Below are 22,007 nucleotides of genomic sequence, written 5' to 3'. Positions count from 1 at the left end.
AAACCAGCCACAAGCTTCCCCCAGTCTGGTCTCAGAGGAGGCACCCAGGATGCTCTTAATTCCTACAGCTAGGAGTTGTGACAATGCATTTTCAATGTTGCCTGTCAGGGAAGCTCATAGAGACTCGGTGCTCAAGGTTTTCATAGGGGTCACCTTCAGCCTAGCACATACCAAGCTTTCAGCCTCCCAGATGGGAAACAGGTGTCAGCTAAACCACATGGTTTATATAAACAACCTGGGCACCATGAGTGAACACTGTTCTCTGAACGGTGAGAACCCTTCCAAAATCTGAGTTACCAGGAACCCGCTGACTTGCAAGGAGACATCTCCGAGATGTCTCAGGCCTGCTATGTAACTCTTACTGGTTTATGATCCCAGTGGCTTCCGTTTCCAGGAAGTAGATCTTAAGTGGCTCTATCTCTCTGGATGTGTCTGTGCTGTGCTTAGTCACTCAATCGTGTCCGACTCTTTGTGACCCCATGGACTGCAGCCCACCGGGCTCCTCTGTCCATGGGGATTCTCCAGGCAAAAATACTGGAGTAGGTTGCCATGTCTTCCTCCAGGGGATCTTCTCAACCCAGGGATTGAACCCAGCTCTCCCACACTGCAGGCGAATTCTTTACCAGCTGAACCACCAGGGAAGCTCCCTGGATGTGTCTGTCTCTCCGAATTTCAGGGTAGTGGTTTATCCTGCAACCTCAGTTCTCTGAGAGGTCTAAGAGTAGTCATTGCTTTGCAGTTTTTCCAGCTTTTTCTTTTCTTTTTTAAAAAATTAGTTTGCCCATAACAGATCTTACCTGCAGCATGCCAGATCTTTAGCTGCAGCATGTGAACTCTCCTAGTTGCAGCATGGGAGTTTTATTTGTGGCATGTGGGATCTAGTTCCCTGACCAGGGATTGAACCCAGGCCCCTCGCACTGGGAGCATGGAGTCTTAACCACTGGACCACCAGGGAAGTCCCTACAGCTTTGTCTTATTGGAAGAATGGGAATGATAACTTTTAAGCCATTTAAATAGCAGAGCTGAAATCAGAAGCTCCAAGGTGAAATTTTAGTATCACAAATTCTCCCTCAGAAAAATTCTTGCACAATTCTGTACTTAACAACAGATAGGACTTTCTCTTCTTGGAGAAAAGAAGATTAAAAAAAAATGAAAAATTCAAAAAAAGGATGTCCATAGGATACATATGTGATCCTCTATGTACGTCTATGACTGGCCGAAGAGCGATATCCAAAATGAACTGCTGAGGGACTGAAGCAGTAATTCTTACTGACTACATATCAAAATCCCATGAGGGGGACATACTGTAGGATACTATTGCTCCAGACCCATCCAAAACCAAGAAAATAAAATTTTTTAAAAGTACATAGAATTCAGGCAAGAAATTTTTTTCTGACTCATGAATTAATTTTTTTCACATATAAAAAGTGTGCAGTCAGATTAAATGCAATAGCAACAATAACTCTGTCTTGGACAAGTTTTTAAAGATGTGATTTGAATTGTACTGCTTCAAAAGAACTCATTCAACTGACAATCCTTGATATTTCTTAGACTACTAAACCATGATTTGGGGAGTAGGAATGAAAAGCCAAGTTTAAGAACCCATGATATTAAGAACCCTCGAGGGTTTTATCATGTATGTTCAATTTGAGAATCATTAACCTAATATTTTAAAGACATAGGTAGAAAATATTTTAAGTGACCCATCATTATCTCTTCCATAGAGATTGTAAAGATTTAACCAGGTTACCAAGGCTTCCCTTGTGGTTCACACAGAAAAGAATCTGCCTGCAATTCAGGAAATCTGGGTTTGATCCCTGGGTCAGGAAGATCCTCTGGAAAAGGGAATGGCTACTTACTCCAGTATTCTTGCCTGGGAAATCCCATGGACAGAGGAGTCTGGTGGGCTACAGTCCATGGAGTCACAAAGAGTCAGATACAACTGAAGCCACTTAGCACATACACACCTATTTAAAGGCTTTTGAAGAATCTACCCATACTCTATAAAGATAGAAACATCCAAGAGTTGTCACAACAACTGACAAAATAGTCAGGGAAGCCAAGTCTTAATAAGGAAGGGAGGAAATTTTCTCAAGAATGAAACCATTGGTCTAAGATTGATTTCCTCCAAGCTCAAGTTAGACTAGGAGCTGGCAAGGTCTGCCAGTTGAGCAAGGCTGGAGAGGGTATGCTGGCAATGACCTCCCCAACCAGGACCACCTGGCTAGGTGCAGAACACAGATATCAAGCCTGTGTCTGAAATAATAATGATGTTAATCAGGGAAGAAAAGCAAGATCATCAGAGGCCGTTAATCATTAAGAAGCAAGATGGTACCTGAGATGCAGCACCTACCAGCAGATCAAGAAGAGAGAAACAAATGTCATCAAGTCTGAGATGGCCTGAATCAAATCCTTAGAGAGGAACTTAATTTACAGCAGATTTTTATACCTAAAGCACATGCTATGGGTAGATTAGGCACATGCATGTAGAACACATATTGTCTAACCTTACTTACATAAAATAATCTTAAACAAACATTTCAAGATTATCATCTAGGGACTTCCCTGGCGGTCCAGTGGTTATGACTTTGCCTTCCAATGCTGGGAGTGTGGGTTCGATCTCGGGTCAGGAAGCTAAGATCCCACATGCCTCACAGCCAAAAATCCAACACAGAAAACGAAATCTTACAACAAATTCAATAAAGACTTTTAAATGATCCACATCAAAATTTTTTTTTTTTTTAATTTTTAACTGTGTTTTTTTAAACTGTGGTTTTGCATTGTTGAACTTTGCTGTTTGACACTGGAATACATTCTTAAATAAATGTGGTTATGTAATATATCATTTTAATGCACATTTCTCACTTTATGTTTTTTTGCTAATGACATAGTACTTGCTGTGTATTTTACATTTATTTTAGACTGGGGAAATGTTAGACAAAAAGCAAATTTGAGCTATTTTCTTATTCAAGTTCAAAACAGGTCGTAAAGCAGTGGAGACTACTCACAGTGTCAACAACACATTTGGCCCTGGAAATGCTAACGCATGTACAGTTCAGTGGCAGGTCAAGAAAGTTTGCAAAGGAGATGAGAGCCTTGAAGGGGAGGCGCGTGGTGGTTAGCCATCAGAAGTTAACAACGACCAGTTGAGAGGTTCACTGAAGCTGATCCTCTTACAACTACGTGGGAAGCTGCTGAAGAAGTCAACATCGACCATCTTACAGTCGTTAGACTGTGGCCTGCAAAGAGAAGTGGATTGTAAGGACAACCTGCAGCAGCCAGCTCAGTGGCTGGACTGAGAAGAAGCTTCAAAGCACTTCCCAAACCAAACTGGCACCCAAAGAAAGGTCATGGTCACTGTGTAGTGGTCTGCCGCCCTTCTGATCTGCTACAGTTTTCTGAATCCCAGTGAAACCATTACATCTGAGAAGCATGCTCAGCAAATCGATGAGAGGCACCGAAAAGTGCAACTCCTGCAGCTGGCATTGGTCAACAGAACGGACCCAATTCTCCTCCAGGACAACGCCTGACTGCATGTCCCACCACCACCGCTTCAAAAGTTGAACGATTTGGGCTATGAAGTTTTGCCTCATCCGCCATATTCACCTGACTTCTTGCCAACCAGCTACCACTTCTTCAAGCCCTCCACAACTTTTTAGGGGAAATGCTTTCATAGCCAGCAGGAGACAGAAAATGCCTTCCAAGAGTATGTCAAATCTCTCAGCATGGGTTTTTACGCTACAGGAATAAACAAACTTATTTCTCATTGGCAAAAATGTATTGATTATAATGGTTCCTATTTTGATTAACAAAGATTTGTTCAAGCCTAGTTATAGTGATTTAAAATTCACAGTCTGCAAGCACAGTTACTTTTTCACCTGCCTAAACGGTTTCCACTGTAAACAAAGTGAATCAGCCATATGTATACATATATCCCCTCCCTTCCGGATTTCCTCCCCATAAAGGTCACCCCAGTAGAGCCCCCTATGCTATATAATATGTTCTCATTCGTTACCTATTTTATACATAGTGTCAGTAGTGTATATGCTTCAACCCCAGTCTCCCAATTTCTCCCACTCCTTCCTGTTCCCTTAAGGAAAGATGAAATATATTGGTTTCTTTGGACCCGACTATGTGATCTGTTTTGAACGCTTGTTTATAGGCAGATATAATGTCAACAAGACTTTGGAATATGTTTGCAAAGTGGGGCTTCCCTCTACTATTGCCATGGACATCACGTGCCCCAGTTAGCCTGATAGTTTGAGAGGAGACTCACACGGAGAAGATACTGAATCGTAGATTTGAAAAGAACCAGAGCTGCTGCTATGGCCAATAAGTGGATCTATGAAGAGAAAGATTATTTTCAGCCACCGAGTTTTGCAGTGGTTTGTTATCCAGCATTATTTTAACAATAACTGACTGACATAATAGTATAACTTACAATTAAAAAATGTAAAATCAGATTAAATATTCAAGTGTTGTTGTGTAGTCACTAAGTCATGTCTGACTCTTTTGTGACCTCATGGACTATAGCCCACCGGGTTCCTCTGTCAATGTGATTTCCCAGGCAAGGATATTGGAGTGGGTTTCCATTTCCTTCTCCAGGGAGTCTTTCTGACCCAGGGATGAAACCTGCATCTCCTTCACGGCAGGTGGCTTCTTTACCACTGTGCCACCAGGGAAATTGTCTAAGTAAACGATGGTATATTCATGAAATGAATGTGCAATCACTAAAAATAATATTATATTAAAATATTCATTGGCATATAAAATGCTCATAATAAGCTTTCTAAGTGAATATATGGCTATAAAGTGAATATGTGGCTATAACATACTGTGCTTAGTATTTTTTTTGGTAGAAAATATGTGTGTAGATTTCTACCTGTATGCATCAATACATTTATATATAAATTCAAATTTTTGCACAAGAAAGATTTAAAAGTTAAAGATTATAATATTGACAGTGGTTATTTAAGAATGTTGAAATTATGGATTTTCCTACCTTACAAAGTTTCCCATGTTTTCCAAATTTCAGAATTATAAGGGAAAGAGGGAGATTTTTTTAAAAAACACTAAATATTCCTTGCAGACAGCTGTAGATTTCTCTCCAGTATTTCAGATATTGAGTCAGTCCTCTGCATGCTAATACTGATTGGAAACATCTGAGAGCATGTCTGTACATCTCAGTATTTGTAAAATCTGAATGGATAAATATTGGAAGAAGAATGAAGATTTTATTGGTGTCATTAAGTGTTTTTGTCAGCCTAGTGTGTCCTTTGCAATTTGTTATCAACTCTTCTTTCTTGATTTAGGGTGGAACTTCCTGCGAAACAAAAGTGTTGACACAATAGGCACTTAGTGTCTCTTTGCTGATTGTGTGAGTATGTGGTTGAAAGGCTGAGTCACTGATGGAATGAATGTCAGATGGGTCAGAGATTATCTAACAAAACAATGGCTTTAGTCCAGTCCCACTTGTCTGCAAGGGGAGCTGGTGGGAGGCTGGCTCATATAACGGAGGAGCTGGATCCATGTTCCAGAGGATAAGAGATGGCTCTGTACAATCTATCATGTGAATGTTATCGTGATAGTGTTCCTGTAATAACGAACAGTCTCTTTTAGAAACTTGTTAAGCCTGTGTCTCAACAATATATTAACATAGGTAAATGGCTTGAATGATACATCTAAAGGCAAGATTTAGAGGCAAGATCCTTTAAATCTTTGTACCACTAGAATATTCCCCTCAGAATCGTGTCTTCTTTTGGGAATTCCTTGGTGGTCTAGTGGTTAAGACTCTGTGCTTCCAATGCTAGGGATATGGGTTCGATCCCTGGTTGGAGAGAGAAGATCCCACATGTTCTGGGGCAAATAAGCCCACACACCACAACTGGAGAAAGCCCACATGCCACAACAGAGAGCCTGCACAGCCCCCCAAAAAAGTGCTTTCTTTAAGTGGATGCCTGAGTATGAAAAAGTTTGGAAAAATACTTGGAATTGGATCAATACTATATGTCATCTAAAATAAACCAAATAATCTGAGAACTAAGAGAATCTTCCCATCTCCAACAGACTTGCCCACATTTTTACTAGGAGTGACCCGAGTTTGCAAGATCAGCTGGTCTCAGGACTTCAGAACAATCACAATCTCACAAACAACTCCTAGTAATGAAAATGCTGTTTAATGCTGACCAAAGAAACAACTTCATGGTGACAGGGGTCTGTAGTCTACAGAGCATTTAGATTTTTCTGTATATATTTAATTTCCAAACCACACCAACTCTTCCTTGCTGTGTGATGTGGAAGGATAGCTGAATTTTCTGGAGTTACCTAAGCACGGTGCTGGGGAAATGCTGAGTGAGATGAAGCTGGAAGAGCTACCTTGTACTCCTTAAGTGAGAAAATTAACTCAAGGCTCCTGGTAAGTCAGATAATTTATGTAGTCTCCTCTAAAAAGGGCTTCCAAGGTGGCCCTAGTGGTAAAGAATCTCTGCCCGTTAATGCAGGAGACCGAAGAGATATGGGTTTGATCCCTACGTCAGGAAGATCCCCTGGAGTAGGAAGTGGTAACTCATTCCACGATTCTTGCCTGGAAAATTCCATGGACAAAGAAGCATAGTACAGAATCGAACAATAATGATGCCTGGCCACTGTGAAAATGAATGAGATTAGTCACATAAAATGCCTGGCATGGATGTCTATTGCAGGCGGATTCTTAACCAGCTGAGCCACCAGGAAAGCCCTGTCTGTGACATAGTAAACACTAAATAAGTGTTAGCGTTCTCCATGACTTTTTTCCCCACCTTTTCTCTGTCTCTACTCTGTCCCTCCCTCTTCTCTCCTTATTTCTGTCACCTCATAAACTAGGAATTACAGAAGAATATGTATTTGATAAGGGAAAGTCACATGTCTGGTGACAGAGATCCACATGAATCACAATAGGATAAATAGAACTTGAAGACTATTGTTGCAAGTGGATTGAATAGATGCTGACATGCTTAAATGAACACATTTCATTTGCACATAATCTCATTCTGCTACCAGCCTCAGAAACTTCCCATTCGTGCGGCCACAACTTGTTAGGTAATATAAAGAAGGCATGAATTTGAGCAAACTGTGGCAGATAGTTGGAGAAGGAAATGGCAACCCACTCCAGTGTTCTTGCTTGGAGAATCCCAGGGACGGAGGAGCCTGGTGGGCTGCCGTCTACTGGGTCGCACAGAGTCGGACACGACTGAAGCAACTTAGTGGCGGTGGCTGGGAGATAGTGAAGGACAGGGGAGCCTGGTGTGCTGCAGTCCATGGGGTTGCAAAGAGTTGGACACGACTTAGTGACTGAACAACAACAATAAAGAGAAGGCATGGAGTGGTTTAGATGGCAAGATTACAGGAGCATTTTTAGCCTTAAGATACAAATCTATGAGTTCTCCTTTTTCACAAAGAGAAATTTTCACAAAGTTTTATACAAGAAGTAGTATGCAATATTACAATTTCTTCTCTAGCCTTTTCCTGAGTTAACTCTTGAAAATGAAGGAGAAGTTGTTCAGTCATGTCCAAATCTTTGTGACCCCATGGGCTGTAGCCTGCCAGGATTCTCTGTCCATGGGATTTTCCAGCCAAGAACACTGGAGTGATTTGCCATTTTCTTCTCCAGGGGATCTTCCCAAGCCAGGGATCAAACCCAGGTCTCCTGCACTGAAGGCAGACTCTTTACCATCTGAGCCACGAGGGAAACCCTACTTAACTGTTAAGTTCAGTTCAGTTCAGTCACTCTGTCATGTCCAACTCTTTGCAACCCCAAGAATCGCAGCACGCCAGGCCTCCCTGTCCATCACCAAGTCCCGGAGTCCACCCAAACTCATGTCCCTTGAGTCAGTGATGCCGTCCAACCATTTCATCCTCTGTCATCCCCTTCTCCTCCTGCCTTCAATCCTTCCCAGCATTAAAGTCTTTTCAAATGAGTCAGCTCTTCACATGAGGTGGCGAAAGTATTGGAGCTTCAGCTTCAACATCAGTCCATCCAATGAACACCTAGGGCTGATCTCCTTTAGGATGGACTAGTTGGATCTCCTTGCAGTCCAAAGGACTCTCAGGAGTCTTCTCCAACACCACACTTCAAAAGCATAAATTCTTCGGTGCTCACTTTCTTTATAGTCCAACTCTCACACCCATACATGACTACTGGAAAAGCCATAGCCTTGACTAGACGGACCTTTGTTGGCAAAGTAATGTCTCTGCTTTTGAATATGCTGTCTAGGTTGGTCATAACTTTCCTTCCAAGCAGTTAGCATCTTTTAATTTCATGGCTGCAATCACCATCTGCAATGATTTTGGAGCCCCCAAAAATAAAGTCATCCACTGTTTCCACTGTTTCCCCATCTATTTCCCATGAAGTGATGGGACCGGATGCCATGATCTTAGTTTTCTGAATGTTGAGCTTTAAGCCAACTTTTTCACTCTCCTCTTTCACTTTCATCAAGAGGCTCTTAACTCTTACTTACTGTCTAAATAATGCAACCATTTCACAACTGATAAAGGATACTAGAAAAGAGACTTCTTTTCTGTGTGTCTTCTTTAACATTCCAACATCCACATCATCATCAATTTGAGCCTGAGTTCCAACTCCTGAAGAATACGTGGTGCCAATGTTGTGTATTTTCTGTGTCCAAATGTCATTATGACTCATGGTATCCATCCAGCATTTCAAATCACATATATTTTTTCCCCAGGAAAGAGACATAAAGTCGTGTAGATAAGGAATGTGGAAGAACACACACTCACATTATCATATGGTTACAAAGACATCAACTCTAGGGGAAAAATGGCACTTTCTACAGATTCCTGGATAGAACCCACATTAAAAGGAAGAAAATGAACAGTTTATAACAGAATGTAAAACCTCTTCCAAGCACTTCCCTGCAGTTTCATTTAACCTTCAACATCAACAAGGTATTCCCCCAAGCACCATTATATAGGAGACCCACCTACCCCTGCTGTTCAGATATGCTAGCAGGCTTTGAGCTGTTCAATATGTTTTTCACCAAAATTCATTAATGACTCAGTAGAGTTGGTCTTTATTTGCAGTGTGGGCATACATCAGCCTTGCAACACACACACACACATTAACAGATACAACTAAAACAAATTCACTTGTGCGAAACTATATTTTTTATGAAATACTGCCTATATGTCATTGATTCTATTAATTCCATCTCAAAATCAATTCATTGTGTTTAAAAAGAGCTAGCCATGAAATTGCCTGAAGCTTTTATTGTGCTTTTTCACTGGTGTGATGACTGTATACTAAAGAACACACACCATAAGTACATCCTTCTGGGGCCTCAAAACTCAGCAGAAATGAGAAAGAAAGGCAAAGAAGAAAATTAAAAATTAGACAAAAGACAATCCTGAGGAATGAGCCAGGAAGGGGAGCAGAGGGAGATGACAAATTACAAAGGAGACTGCATAGCAGCCATCCTGAATTGAGGTCCATTGAGCTTCCCAGGTGGCACTAGTGGTAAAGAAGCTGCCCGCCAGTGCAGGAGATGTAAGAGACGTGGGTTTGATCCCTGAGTCGGAAAGATCCCCTGGAGGAGGAAATGGGAACCCTCTCCAGTATTCTTTCTGGAGAATATCATGGACAGAGGAGCCTAGAGGACTACAGTCCATAGGGTCGCACAGAGTAAGACACAACTGGAGTGACTCAGCACAAGAAAAGGGCGTTAGAGTAGGTCAATGGGCCAGCCTTGTTGGTGCTCTTACCATGAGCCCAGAATTGGTGAAGAAGTGGAAACTGAGCCATGGTTGGGTTACACATCTTGCCCCCCACCATAAAATAATAAAAAGAGGCTGTGATCCCAGGTAGTGTGTGGCCCCAACCACCCCTTCTTCACAGTGGCTGGGAAAGAACCCAGAGAGGTAGCTGGTTGACATAGGACCACGTGGGACTGGGAATGAGAACAGTGCTAGGCACCAAGCAGGTGGCCGATGCTTATTATGTATTTCATGTGTCCTGAGGGGATTCAGGTAGTGAAAACCAGTAGGGAAAAATGTCTAAGTACCTGGAAAAGGACCCATTATAAAATAAAGGTGGACAATAGGGACGTTGGGAGTCAGGAGAGAAGAGAAACAGAAATGATTAATTCAAATAACAGAAGCCTTGAGGGTTTTTGGTTTTTTCTTTTCAGTATAATTGCTTTACAATGTTGTGTTAGTTTCTGCCTGACAACAAAGTGAGTCAGCCATACATATATACATATCCCCGCTTCTCGAGCCCCCTCCCATTCCACCCTCTACCACAGGCCTCTAGGTCATCACAGAGCACCGAGCTGACCTCCCTGTGTTAAACAGCGTCTTCCCGCCAGCTACCTGCTCTATACACGGTAGTGTGTGTGTGTCAGCGCTCTTCTCTGAAGCTGTCTCACCCTCCCGCCCCCCAGCAGACTCCAGGCTCATTCACATCACTGCACATGGCCCAGTGTTGTCCCTTTTTGTGGCTGAGTGACATCCCATTGCATATATGTGTTGCTCCTTCTTTCTCCATTCCTCTGCTGATGGACATTAAGGTCGTTCCACGTCCTGGCTATTGTACATAATGCTGCAATGAACACTGGCTTACATGTGCCTTTTTGAATTATGCTTTTCTCAGGGTATACGTCCACTAGTGGGATTCCTGGGTCATGGGCTGAGTTGCTTCATTCATGTCTGACTCTTTGAGACCCCATGGACCGTAGCCTGCCAGGCTCCTTTATCCATGGGATTCTCCAGGCAAGAATACTGGAGTGGGTTGTTGTGCCTTCCTGCAGGGGATCTTCCCAAACCAGGGATCAAACCTGCTTTGCGTATATCTTCTACACTGGCAGAAGCGCTTTACCAAAAACACCACCTGGAGAGCCCCAAAGCTGTGCTGAACATGGGGCTTAAACCAAAGATCCTGTGACTAAGACTCTCATGCTCTACTGACTGAGCTAGCCTGGCTGCTATTTTTAATTTTAAAGAAACGTGAGCCATTCCATGGGGGTCAGAGCCAGTCTCCCCACAATTATCAAGTGGCCTCCATCTTCACAGGCAATTCCCATGTGAAGTAAGGTGGTTAGATTCGGGCATTGATCACTTTTGCGACTAGTTGAACTCAATATCCAGAAGAGGGTGACTTGTCAATAATGCAATGTGTTTAAAACCTACCATGTCCCTACTCCAGGTCAGACACGGGTGATACAAAAATGTGATTCTTCAGTCTTTGGAGTCAGTTTAGAATTAGAACCCCAGGATCTGCCACTTACTGTGCAATGACTCTTTGGCAAATTTCTTTCTTTCTTATTTTTTTTTCTCTTTTGGCCATGATGGGTCCTTGCTATGGTGCACCAGTAGGTGGGTGGAGGGCTGTTAGTTGTCCAGCAGCATGTGGGATCTTAGTTCCCCGACCAGGGATTGAACCCAGGTCCCATGCATTAGAAGGTGGATTCTTAACCACACTGAACCCACCAGGGAAGTCCCTCTTTGGCAAGTATCTTTACCTTCTTCCTTCACATTCTCTTGTCCCTGAGATGTGACTATAGTTGCTAGTATAGCACCTGGGGCATCCTAGAGGCTCAAAAGTGGGTAGTTGTTGAAAATGTTCTGTCCTGATTTTCAGAGTATTCCTGCACAGCCCATGACACTGATGGAGTTCACAGCTTTATAAGGATGAGAAACGCATAAGCCGACAATCACCAGGGAGCATGCAGGACACCCTGGCGGACACGGGCGTGAGCTCTAGAGGCAGGTTGCATTTCTCCCACCTGCAGGTTCAACATTCTGCCTCCTCATTTTCAGGAAGCTCTCCTTGAGGGTATCAACAAGGTTGAGGTGACAATTCAGCCTTCAGCTGCCTCAGCAAAGCCTGAGGAAGGATACAAAGACGCCACGAGAGAGTTCAAACTTGACTCAAAAAATATCTGAGAAAATGGCAGGGTTGTATTGTATGTTTAAATATAAAGTTCATCAGAAGCCTGGGAAATAATTCTGAAGCTGGCAATTTAGCCTGCACACCTGAAAACAAACCTTTGTCAAACTAAGAACTCTCTCACAAAGCAGTTCCTTGTGTTAGTTGGCATTCATTTGTCACACGGTAATTATCCTATTAATCCAAATTAGACCCTTATCTTGGGCTCTTCATCCAGTATGTGAATATAACAATTACTGTGTGTCAGGGGGAGTGAGAAGAAAGGTGATTTCAGAAATATGCCTTGTCATGAGAGCAATTTTTTTTTTTTTTTTGCAGTAGAAAGAAATACAACTTTAACATTTATAAGAACTCAGATACATGCATGTATCTAAGAAATAAAATAAATTTTAGGTTTGTAAAGATCTTCAGAGTTCTTACAGTGTTGTTTTGTTGTTGCTTAGTTGCTAAGTGGTGTCTGACTCTTTGCAACCTGATGGCTCCTCTGTCCATGGAATTCCCCGGGCAAGAATACTGGAGTGGGTTGCCAGGCCCTTCTCCAGGGGATTTTCCCGACCCAGGGATTGAACCTGCATCTCCTGAACTGCAGGTGGATTCTTTACTGTTGAGGCACCAGAGAAACCCCAGAGTAATCTACAAGGAGATTCAAAACAGGCAAGGAGATCAGTTACTGGGGATATCATGCCCTCTGGCACCTCATTCCAGAGGCTTCTATTCAATTAACCAGAGACAGCTATAAAGGACCTTCTTAATGCAGGGTTGTATGACATAGACCCAAAAGACAATAGCAGTGACATTCATGTGTGTGGGATTTTCCAGATGCCACTGAGGGGCTCTGTGCCTCTACTTGGCTGAATACACTGGGCAGGGGAGTAATAAGGCAGATAGATGAGCTCCATTAGAAGAGATTTTATTCAGTAGGTTTACAATAGGGTGCCAAGTTCTGCAGGTTTTTACAAAGCTCTATAGGTGATTCTGAGAGTTAAGAGTAGAAACTACTGTATGTGTGTGGCGGGGAGGGGATGGGTGTGTGCTCAGGCGCATGTACCCAGTCGCTTAGTCAGGTCCAACTCTTTGTGACTGCCTGGACTCTAGCCCATCAGGCTCCTCTGTCCATGAGATTTCCCAGGCAAGAATACTGAACTGGGTTGCCATTTCCTGATCCAGGGGACCTTCCTGATTCAAGGATCAAACCTCATCTCCTTTACTGCAGGGAGTCTGGTGAATTGCAAGTGGATTCTCTACTACTGAGATACCCAAACTACTTCCAAATACAGATCTTGCCCTATGATGAAAATCACCTGGGATATTAATATAACATGCCAATTTCCTGGTCACACTGCAGACCCACTGTATTTGGAATCTCTGAGTTCTGGGCCCAGATACTATATTTTAACTACTAACAGGTCAGTTTCAGCTTCTGGCCTGTTGCAAACCTATGCATCAATGCTTTGTTGTCTACAAATCAATTTTCTAGCATTATCAGTCAGTTCCTAAAGGGAGACATTTCTGAGTTTTATTTCCGCTCTTTGACCTACTAGACTTATAATTCTTGGCAATACCTTAAGCACACAAAATCTCAGGCGACTGATTTGTGAAATGATCAGAGTTTATCGAAAAGACTAAAAAGTAACAAATGTAAAATCTTTAGCAAGGGGGCAGAGAGTGAGGATTGAATATTTATTTTTCCTTGCCATGACTTTATCTACCTCTTTGTTTTGTTCGTTTTAGCTTGTGGGATCATAGTTCCTGGACCAGGGATTGAACCCACACCCCCTACAGTGGAAGCTTGAAGTCTTATTGGACCCACCAGAGAAGTCCCTATACCTTGTAATATGAATGATAATTCACAAATTAGAGGGGATATAAAATATAACATTCTGATAAAAGAATCATGATCAAAACAAATGTGAGGTCATATTTCATTTTCACTAAAAAATAATGATAACACCGGATTCAGGTGAAGTTGAAATGAAAGTGGTACACTCATATATTGCTACAGCAATGCAAATTTCAGGTTCTTTTGAAGATTTGATATGCTTTTAAAATTATAATAAAATACCCAAGATTTTTTTCGCATGGTCATTTCCTATGGAAAGTAACCCTAAGGATGGAAAGTGACCCTAAGGATGGAAAGCATTGTTTTAATCAAGATGTTTGTTCTGGCATTTTTCAAAATAGGAGAGATTTTAAAGCAGCCTGAATGTCCAGCAATATTTAAGACAAGGTATGTGCTTGCATGCTCAGTCGTGTCTGACTCTCTGCGACCGTAGGGACTGTAGCCTGCCAGGCTCCTCTGTCCATAGGATTTTCCAAGAAAATCTTCTGGAGTATGTTGCTAGTTCCTACTCCAGGGGATCGTCATGACCCAGGGATTGAACCCACGTCTCCTGTATTACACCCAGATTCTTTACTGCTGGGCCACTGGGGAAGCCTTTAAGAAAAGGTACATTCTTTTATGTGTAATACTATGAAGCCACTAAGAGTAATTATTAAGATCACTGAGTCATAAAGAAAAGCTTCTGTCCTGTGATGTGAGAAAGGAAGAGTAAAAATATATGTCTTATATGATTACAAGAGTGAAATACTTGGGTAAAATACAAGGGTAAAATATTGATGTACAGAAGATATGGAAAATTAATAATTAAGTTGCTATGGGATGAAGAACTTGAGTTTTTTTTTAATTTTCATTTCATACCACATTACCAGTATAGTACTGCTGTATGTTCCATGACTACTTTAAAATATTGCCTGTCCTTTCTATTATTTGAAAGAAGACAGCTCATAGGAAGTGTTCCATCCACAGAAAGTCCTAATATAAAACCACTTTGATGATCTCTGACCATTAAAGAAAAATCTAATTTGTATTACAGGGTCATCCTGGTTAGTCAAGAGATCTTAGGCAGGAAATCCGAATCCAGTGAAAGGAAACCACAAAAGGCAATATGACAAGGGACATTCCAAGCTGGATGCAAGAAAATGAACTAAGTCCAGAATGAATGGCTAAATGCAGGATGGGAAGAGGGTGTTGGCTTATAAGATGGCTACACCTGGAGAGGCTCAGAGCTATGAACACTGACAGGTTTGTTAGCTCATGAAGAATGATGAGATTAATCTGGCTCAAGGGTCCAGAGTGGAGTCACAGACATACATTTTCATGTATTTTAGAAAGAGTCTGGGTTCCTATTATACAGAGTGAAGTAAGTCAGAAAGAGAAAAACAAATATTGTATATTAAGGCGTATATATGGAATCTAGAAAAATGGTACTGATGAACCTATTTGCAGGGCAGAAATAGAGATGCAGCATAGAAAATGGACATGGCTGTGGTGGGGGTAAGTGTGGGATGAATTGGGAGACTGACATTTGCATATATACACTACTGGGCTTCCCAAGAGGCTCAGTGGGAAAGAAGCCACCTGCCACTGCAGGAGATGCAGAAGATGAGGGTTTGATCCCTGGGTCAGAAGGTCCCCAGGAGAAGAGAATGGCAACCCACTCCAGTATTCTTGCCTGGAGAATCCCCTGGACAGAGGAGCCTGGTGGGGTACAGTCCAGGTGGTCATAAAGATTCAGACATGCCTGAGTGGCTGAGCACGCATGCACACATATACTGTACCACACGAAAAACAGATAGCTGGTGGGAACCTGCTGTTTAACACAGGGAGCTCAGCTTGGTGCTCTGTGTTGACCTAGAGGGGTGGGATGAGGGGTGGAAGGGAGGCTCGAGAGAGAGGAGATATATGTATGCAAATATCTGATTCACTTCATTGTACAGCAGAAACTAACACAACACTGTAAAGCAATTATCTTCCAATTAAAATAAATTTTAATAAATAAATACAGTCTGGGTCAAGCACTGACCCAAGCATTTGCTGAGCTGCCCCAGAGAAGGCACTGATCCAATCTTCCTGCTCATTCTCTCATCCCTATTCCCAATATGCTCCAAAGCTATGCCTGGTTCCATGCGCAGAGTTTTGACCCCATTACCTAATTGCTGTATGAACTGGCTGGTGCCACCATAAGAGTACATCATGAGAAATGCAGGGCTGGAAGAAGCACAAGCTGGAATCAAGATTTCCAGGAGGAATATCAATAACCTCAGATATGCAGATGACACCACCCTTGAGGAGACTGAAAAAGTTGGCTTAAAGCTCAGCATTCAGAAAATGAAGATCATGGCATCTGGTCCCATCACTTCATGGGAAATAGATGGGGAAACAGTGGAAACAGTGGCAGACTTTATTTTTGGGGGGCTCCAAAATCACTGTAGATGGTGACTGCAGCCATGAAATTAAAAGATGCTTACTCCTTGGAAGGAAAGTTATGACCAACCTAGACAGCATATTCAAAAGCAGAGACATTACTTTGCCAACAAAGGTCCGTCTAGTCAAGGCTATGGTTTTTCCTGTGGTCATGTATGGATGTGAGAGTTGGACTGTGAAGAAAGCTGAATGCTGAATAATTGATGCCTTTGAACAGTGGTGTTGGAGAAGACTCCTGAGAGTCCCTTGGACTGCAAGGAGATCCAACCAGTCCATTCTGAAGGAGATCAGCCCTGGGATTTCTTTGGAAGGAATGATGCTAAAGCTGAAACTCCAGTACTTTGGTCACCTCATGCGAAGAGTTGACTCATTGGAAAAGACTCTGATGCTGGGAGGGATTGGGGGCAGGAGGAGGAGGGGACGACAGAGGATGAGATGGCTGGATGGCATCACTGACTCGATGGACGTGAGTCTGAGTGAACTCCGGGAGTTGGTGATGGACAGGGAGGCCTTGCGTGCTGTGATTCATGGGGTTGCAAAGAGTTGGACATGACTGAGCGACTGAACTGACTGACCGACCATAATAAAGTAGCACAGACTGGGTGGCTTAACCCACAGAACCAGTCTTCCCAGCTCTGGAGGTTAGATGTGCACAGTCAAGAGCTGGCAGAGTTGGTTTCTTCTGAGGCGTCTCTTCTTGGCTTGTAGACGGCTGTCTTCATGCTGTATTTTCACATGGTCTGTCCTCTGTGTCTGTGTTCAAATGTCCTCTTCTTAGAAGGACACTAATCATTTTATATTAGGACCCCCCTAAATGACCTCATTTTAACCTGATCACATCTTCACAGACCTTACCTCCAAATACAGTCACCCTGTCAGGTAACCAGGGACAGGAACTTCAACATAAGAATTTTGTAGAGACACAATTAAGCTCATAATGGTTGTCATGCTTTGTTGTTCAGTTACCAAGGCATGTCTGACCCTTTGTGAACCCATGGACTGCAGCATGTCAGGCTTCCTTGTCCTTCACTATCTCCTGGACTTCGCTCAAACTCATGTCTATTGAGTCAGTGATGTCATCAAACCATCTCATCTTCTGTTACTCCTTTCTCTTGCTGTCCTCAATCTTTCCCAGCATCAGGGTCTTTTCCAGTGAGTAGGCTCTTCCCATCAGATGGCCAAAGTATTGGAGTTTCAGCTTCAGCCTCAGTCCTTGCCATGAATATTCAGGGTTGATTTCCTTTAGGATTGACTGGTTTGATCTCCTTGTTGTCCAAGGGACTCTCAGGAGTCTTCTCCAGCACCACAGTTCGAAAGCATCATTTCTTCAGTATTCAGCCTTCTATATGGTCCAACTCTCACATGCGTGCATGACTACTGGAAAAGCCTCACCCCAAATCCCTGAATAAACCAAGGGAATGAACCACACGGGAGAATGTTCATCATCTTGTGGGTCTGTTCAGCCAGTGAGCAGATAATAGGAGATTCATGGGGCATGCAGGGTGATCCTGATTCTGTTCTTGAGTCACAAGTGTCTGCAGCAAGTATGAGTATTCACATCACATACACAGAATGGTAGAGAAAGTATTTTCTCTTTAAAGTAGAATTTAATATCTAGTTTTAGTACCCATTTTGACAGACACAAACATTTAGTCTCAATAGATTGAGAAGCATCTTTGTCAGTTAGGTCATGTCACTCATGTCAGGGAACAGTCAGAAGATGCCAAGCTTTGCTGGGGAAGGAGGTGAAAACGATCTATCATCATCCAATCTTCACAGATTGTTGCTTCTCATTCTGGAAACTAGAGGCCAAGTCACTGCCTTCCTCAGCCATGCTGCCATCATGTCTTCATGGCATCCTGAAGAACATCCTAGGATGTTCTTCTGGAATCCTAGAACATCCTACAGACCCTGTGTGCTTGGAGACATCAAGAACTCTCACTTTCCATTAGGGGCTCTGGGAACTCTGAGGCCCCCAGTAGGGGCAGGGGCAGAACCCAGGTCTTCTCTTTCAAGCCTATGGAATCCTAAGACCCAGTCTAGACTCCAGGATACACGGCACCATATTTAGGGCTCCCAAGCAGCTGAGTTCTCCCTTGCATCTCCTGACTGTCTCTTCTCCACACAGTCCATAAACTTTCTACCTAATCTGATGGCAAGTTTGCCTGACTCTTTAGCTCTTCACAATAGCCTGAGGTTTATTGAAGGGTTAATAGGGTAGCAGAGATGTGCCTGCAAACGGGTCTCTCTGCTCAGGCTGAGCGTCCTTGCATATGAGGCGTTCTGCCAAAGAGTCTGGACACAGCCTTGAGTTTAATGGTTCCTTGCAAAAGAGGGAGCATTCCCTTCTTGAGATAAGAAGGAGATGAGGGCTTTGGGCAGACTCTTCAGTAGACAGAGATTTCACTCCTCTTTGCTATACGATAACATGTATGCACCTGCACTGTACTGAAAAGGCTTATTCTTACAGTCTGGAATTCTGCCTAAGGAGGGCTTTATAATAATAAATGGCAATTAGTTTGCCCAGTTGTTCCTCTGGCCAGAGTGGTGTCCTGTCTGTCTTTTGTATGTCTTGTATGTTTTATGTCATTTCACTCGTAATCTCCAGAAATCTCCTACAGTTTATGCCCTCAAGTCTTTGTGGCTTAGGATTTTGAAGATAAACTCTTATGTTTTCCAGTTCCCAAAGTATTCCTCCTTAAAATCCATTTTGAAACTCAAAAGCCTGAAGTTGATTTCTTTTCTGGGCTCTGCAGTAACAACTCCAACCCAAGGCAGTGGGTCCTTTGAAGTCCATTTTGAGTGGAGAAGAGCCATAAGGTTAAAAAAAAAAAAAAGATATGAAGGAAAATACACCATTAAAATAATGTCCTACTAGCTACCTTAGCAGAGGAGCCTGGTAGGCTGCAGTCCGTGGGGTCGCGAAGAGTCTGACACGACTGAGTGACTTCACTTTCACTTTTCACTTTCATGCATTGGAGAAGGAAATGGTAACCCACTCCAGTGTTCTTGCCTGGAGAATCCCAGGGACGGGGCAGCCTGGTAGGCTGCCGTCTATGGGGTCACACAGAGTTGGATACGACTGAAGTGCCTTAGCAGCAGCAGCAGCAGCAGCCGCTACCTTAACCAGTGAGGAAATCATGTGGTCAAATTCATCTAAAACCCTACAATATTGCTAACTATGAGTTCTTAGGCATGATCTCTACTGTGGAGAGCAGAGAAATAAAAAAGAATCTTGAGGCTTTACAGATGCAATTCAATTGCTCACCCTCTTACTTCCTGGCAAGGTTGTGTCTGTCAATGGCTGGAAACCCTATTTTTATTTTTGTTACCTTTCCAACTAACCCGTCAGCTGTTGCACGTCCTAGCCCAGGGCTTCTCAAACTCTAATATGCATGCAAGTAACTTGGAGGACTTGTCAAAATGCAGATTTGAGTTTAGCAGATTACAGTGAAGCCTGAGATTCATTATCTGTAAAGCACTCCAAGGACAGGGAGAATATACTTCCTATTACTTATGTTGTCAAAGGGTCCCTGAGAATGGAGACTTAGATACTACCATGAGTTTCAGCACAGAGTCAGAGCAGGCGGTTCCAAACTGGAGCCTGTCCTCAAACTTCCAGTCTATAGATGATGAATAGCACCAAGGTCATCTAAAGAGGCTCCAAAGTCTTCTAGAACAAGAGGCCATGTCTTTGAACATGGACATAGCTCCCAGGATGTTGAATACAATACTCACCTTTAGCTCACTCAGAAGCAATCTGCTAGATTGTTCATATTCAGAGAGGTATCCCTATAGTTATTTGCTACTCTCCCTAAAGTTACTCTGAGAGGTGACAGTTGGGACAGCAAGAGCATACCCAAGAATTTGATCTAAAAATGAATTATCAGAATATATATAGGGCTTCCCAGGTGACACCAGTGGTAAAGAACCTGCCTGCCAGTGCAGGAGACCTAAGAGATGTGGGTTCAGTCCCTGGGTCAGGAAGATCCCCTGGAGGAGGGCATGGCAACAGACTCCATAGAGTGGAAGTGGAATAGAATCCAATGAACAGAGGAGCCTGGCAGGCCACAGTCCATAGGGTTTCAAAGAGGCAGACACAATTGAAGCGACTTAGTACACATGCATATATATATATATAAGGGCTTCCCTGGGGGCTCAGACAGTAAAGAAACTGCTTGTGATGCGGGAGACCTGGGTTCGATCCCTGGCTTGGGAAGATCCCCTGGGGAAGGAAACAGCAACCACTCCAGTATTCTTGCCTGGAAAACTCCATGGACAGAGGAGCCTGGTGGGCTATAGTCCATAGGGTTGCAAAGAGTCAGATGTGACTGTAAGACTAACAGAGACAGGTATATGTGTACATACAAACACACACACACACACACACACACACACACATAGATGTATATACACATTGGAATATTGCTCAGCAATAAAAAATGAAATAATTTTTTCAATAATTCATGTTGTCGTTTGCAACAACATGGATGGACCTAGAGATGATCATACTATGTGAAGTAAGCCAAACAAAGACAAATGTCATATAATATCACTTACATGAGGACTCTGAAAAAATGATATCAATGAACTTATTTACAAGAGAGAAATAGACACACAGAGATAGAAAACAAATTTATGGTTACCAAAGGTGAAACGGGGGGAAAGAGGGATAAATTAGAAATTTAGGATTAATATATACACACTACTATACTCCAGTACTCTTGCCTGGAAAAGCCCATGGACGGAGGAGCCTGGTAGACTGTAGCCCATGGGGTCGCACAGAGTCGGACATGACTGAGCGACTTCCCTTTCACTTTTCACTTTCATGCATTGGAGAAGGAAATGGCAACCCACTCCAGTGTTCTTGCCTGGAGAATCCCAGGGACGGGGGAGCCTGGTGGGCTGCCATCTATGGGGTCGCACAGAGTCAGACACGACTGAAGCGACTTAGCAGCATACATAAAATAGATAAACAACAAGAACCTACTGTATAGTATAGGCAACTATACTCAATGTCTTTTAATAACTATAATGAAAAAGAACATGAAAAAATGTGTGTATATATGTGTGTATATGCATGTATATACATATATGTGTGTCTATACATATACATATGTGTGTGTGTGTGTGTGTGTGTGTGTATGGGCTTCTCTGATGGCTCAGAGAGTAAAGAGTCTGCCTGCAATGAAGGAGAACTGGGTTTAATCCCTGGGTCAGAAAGATCCCCTGGAGAAGGGAATGGCAACCCACAGCAGTATTCTTGCCTGAACAATTCTATGCCCAGACAAGCCTGGTGGACTAGTCATTTATATACACAAACTGAATATATAAACTTTTCTGTACACTTGAAACAAACACAACATTGTAAATTAACTATACTTCAATTTAAAAATTAAAATTAAACAAATAGTTCAAACTATAGAGTACCAGGGGCCACTGCCTATACTTCGAGCACAGATATTACAGTAGCTTTATTTCAACTGCCATTTCTCCATATGCAGCTTACCCTGCCAGCATGTAAAACATATGTAATTTTTATTTTTCTGTTTTGTTCATGCTGTTTGTCCTCTGTTTGCAAGAACCACCCAGACCCTCTGTTTGCTTAGTTCTTTGTGGTTTTTAATCTTCAGATCCAGCCCCCCATCCCCTGAGTTGTGTCTCTTGCCAAGGGAGTTTTGATACAGGGGCCGTGTTGCAATTTTTGTTTGTTTGTTCTCTTTTACATCATATTAGGAGCTCTTTACATAAATCATTTTTCTCCTTTCTCACCACCTATTACAGTGCATCGTCTAAGGTAGATAA

Source organism: Budorcas taxicolor, chromosome 21 (assembly GCF_023091745.1).
Source record: "Budorcas taxicolor isolate Tak-1 chromosome 21, Takin1.1, whole genome shotgun sequence".
NCBI classification, from domain to species: domain Eukaryota; kingdom Metazoa; phylum Chordata; class Mammalia; order Artiodactyla; family Bovidae; genus Budorcas; species Budorcas taxicolor.
This window is presented reverse-complemented; position numbering follows the sequence as displayed.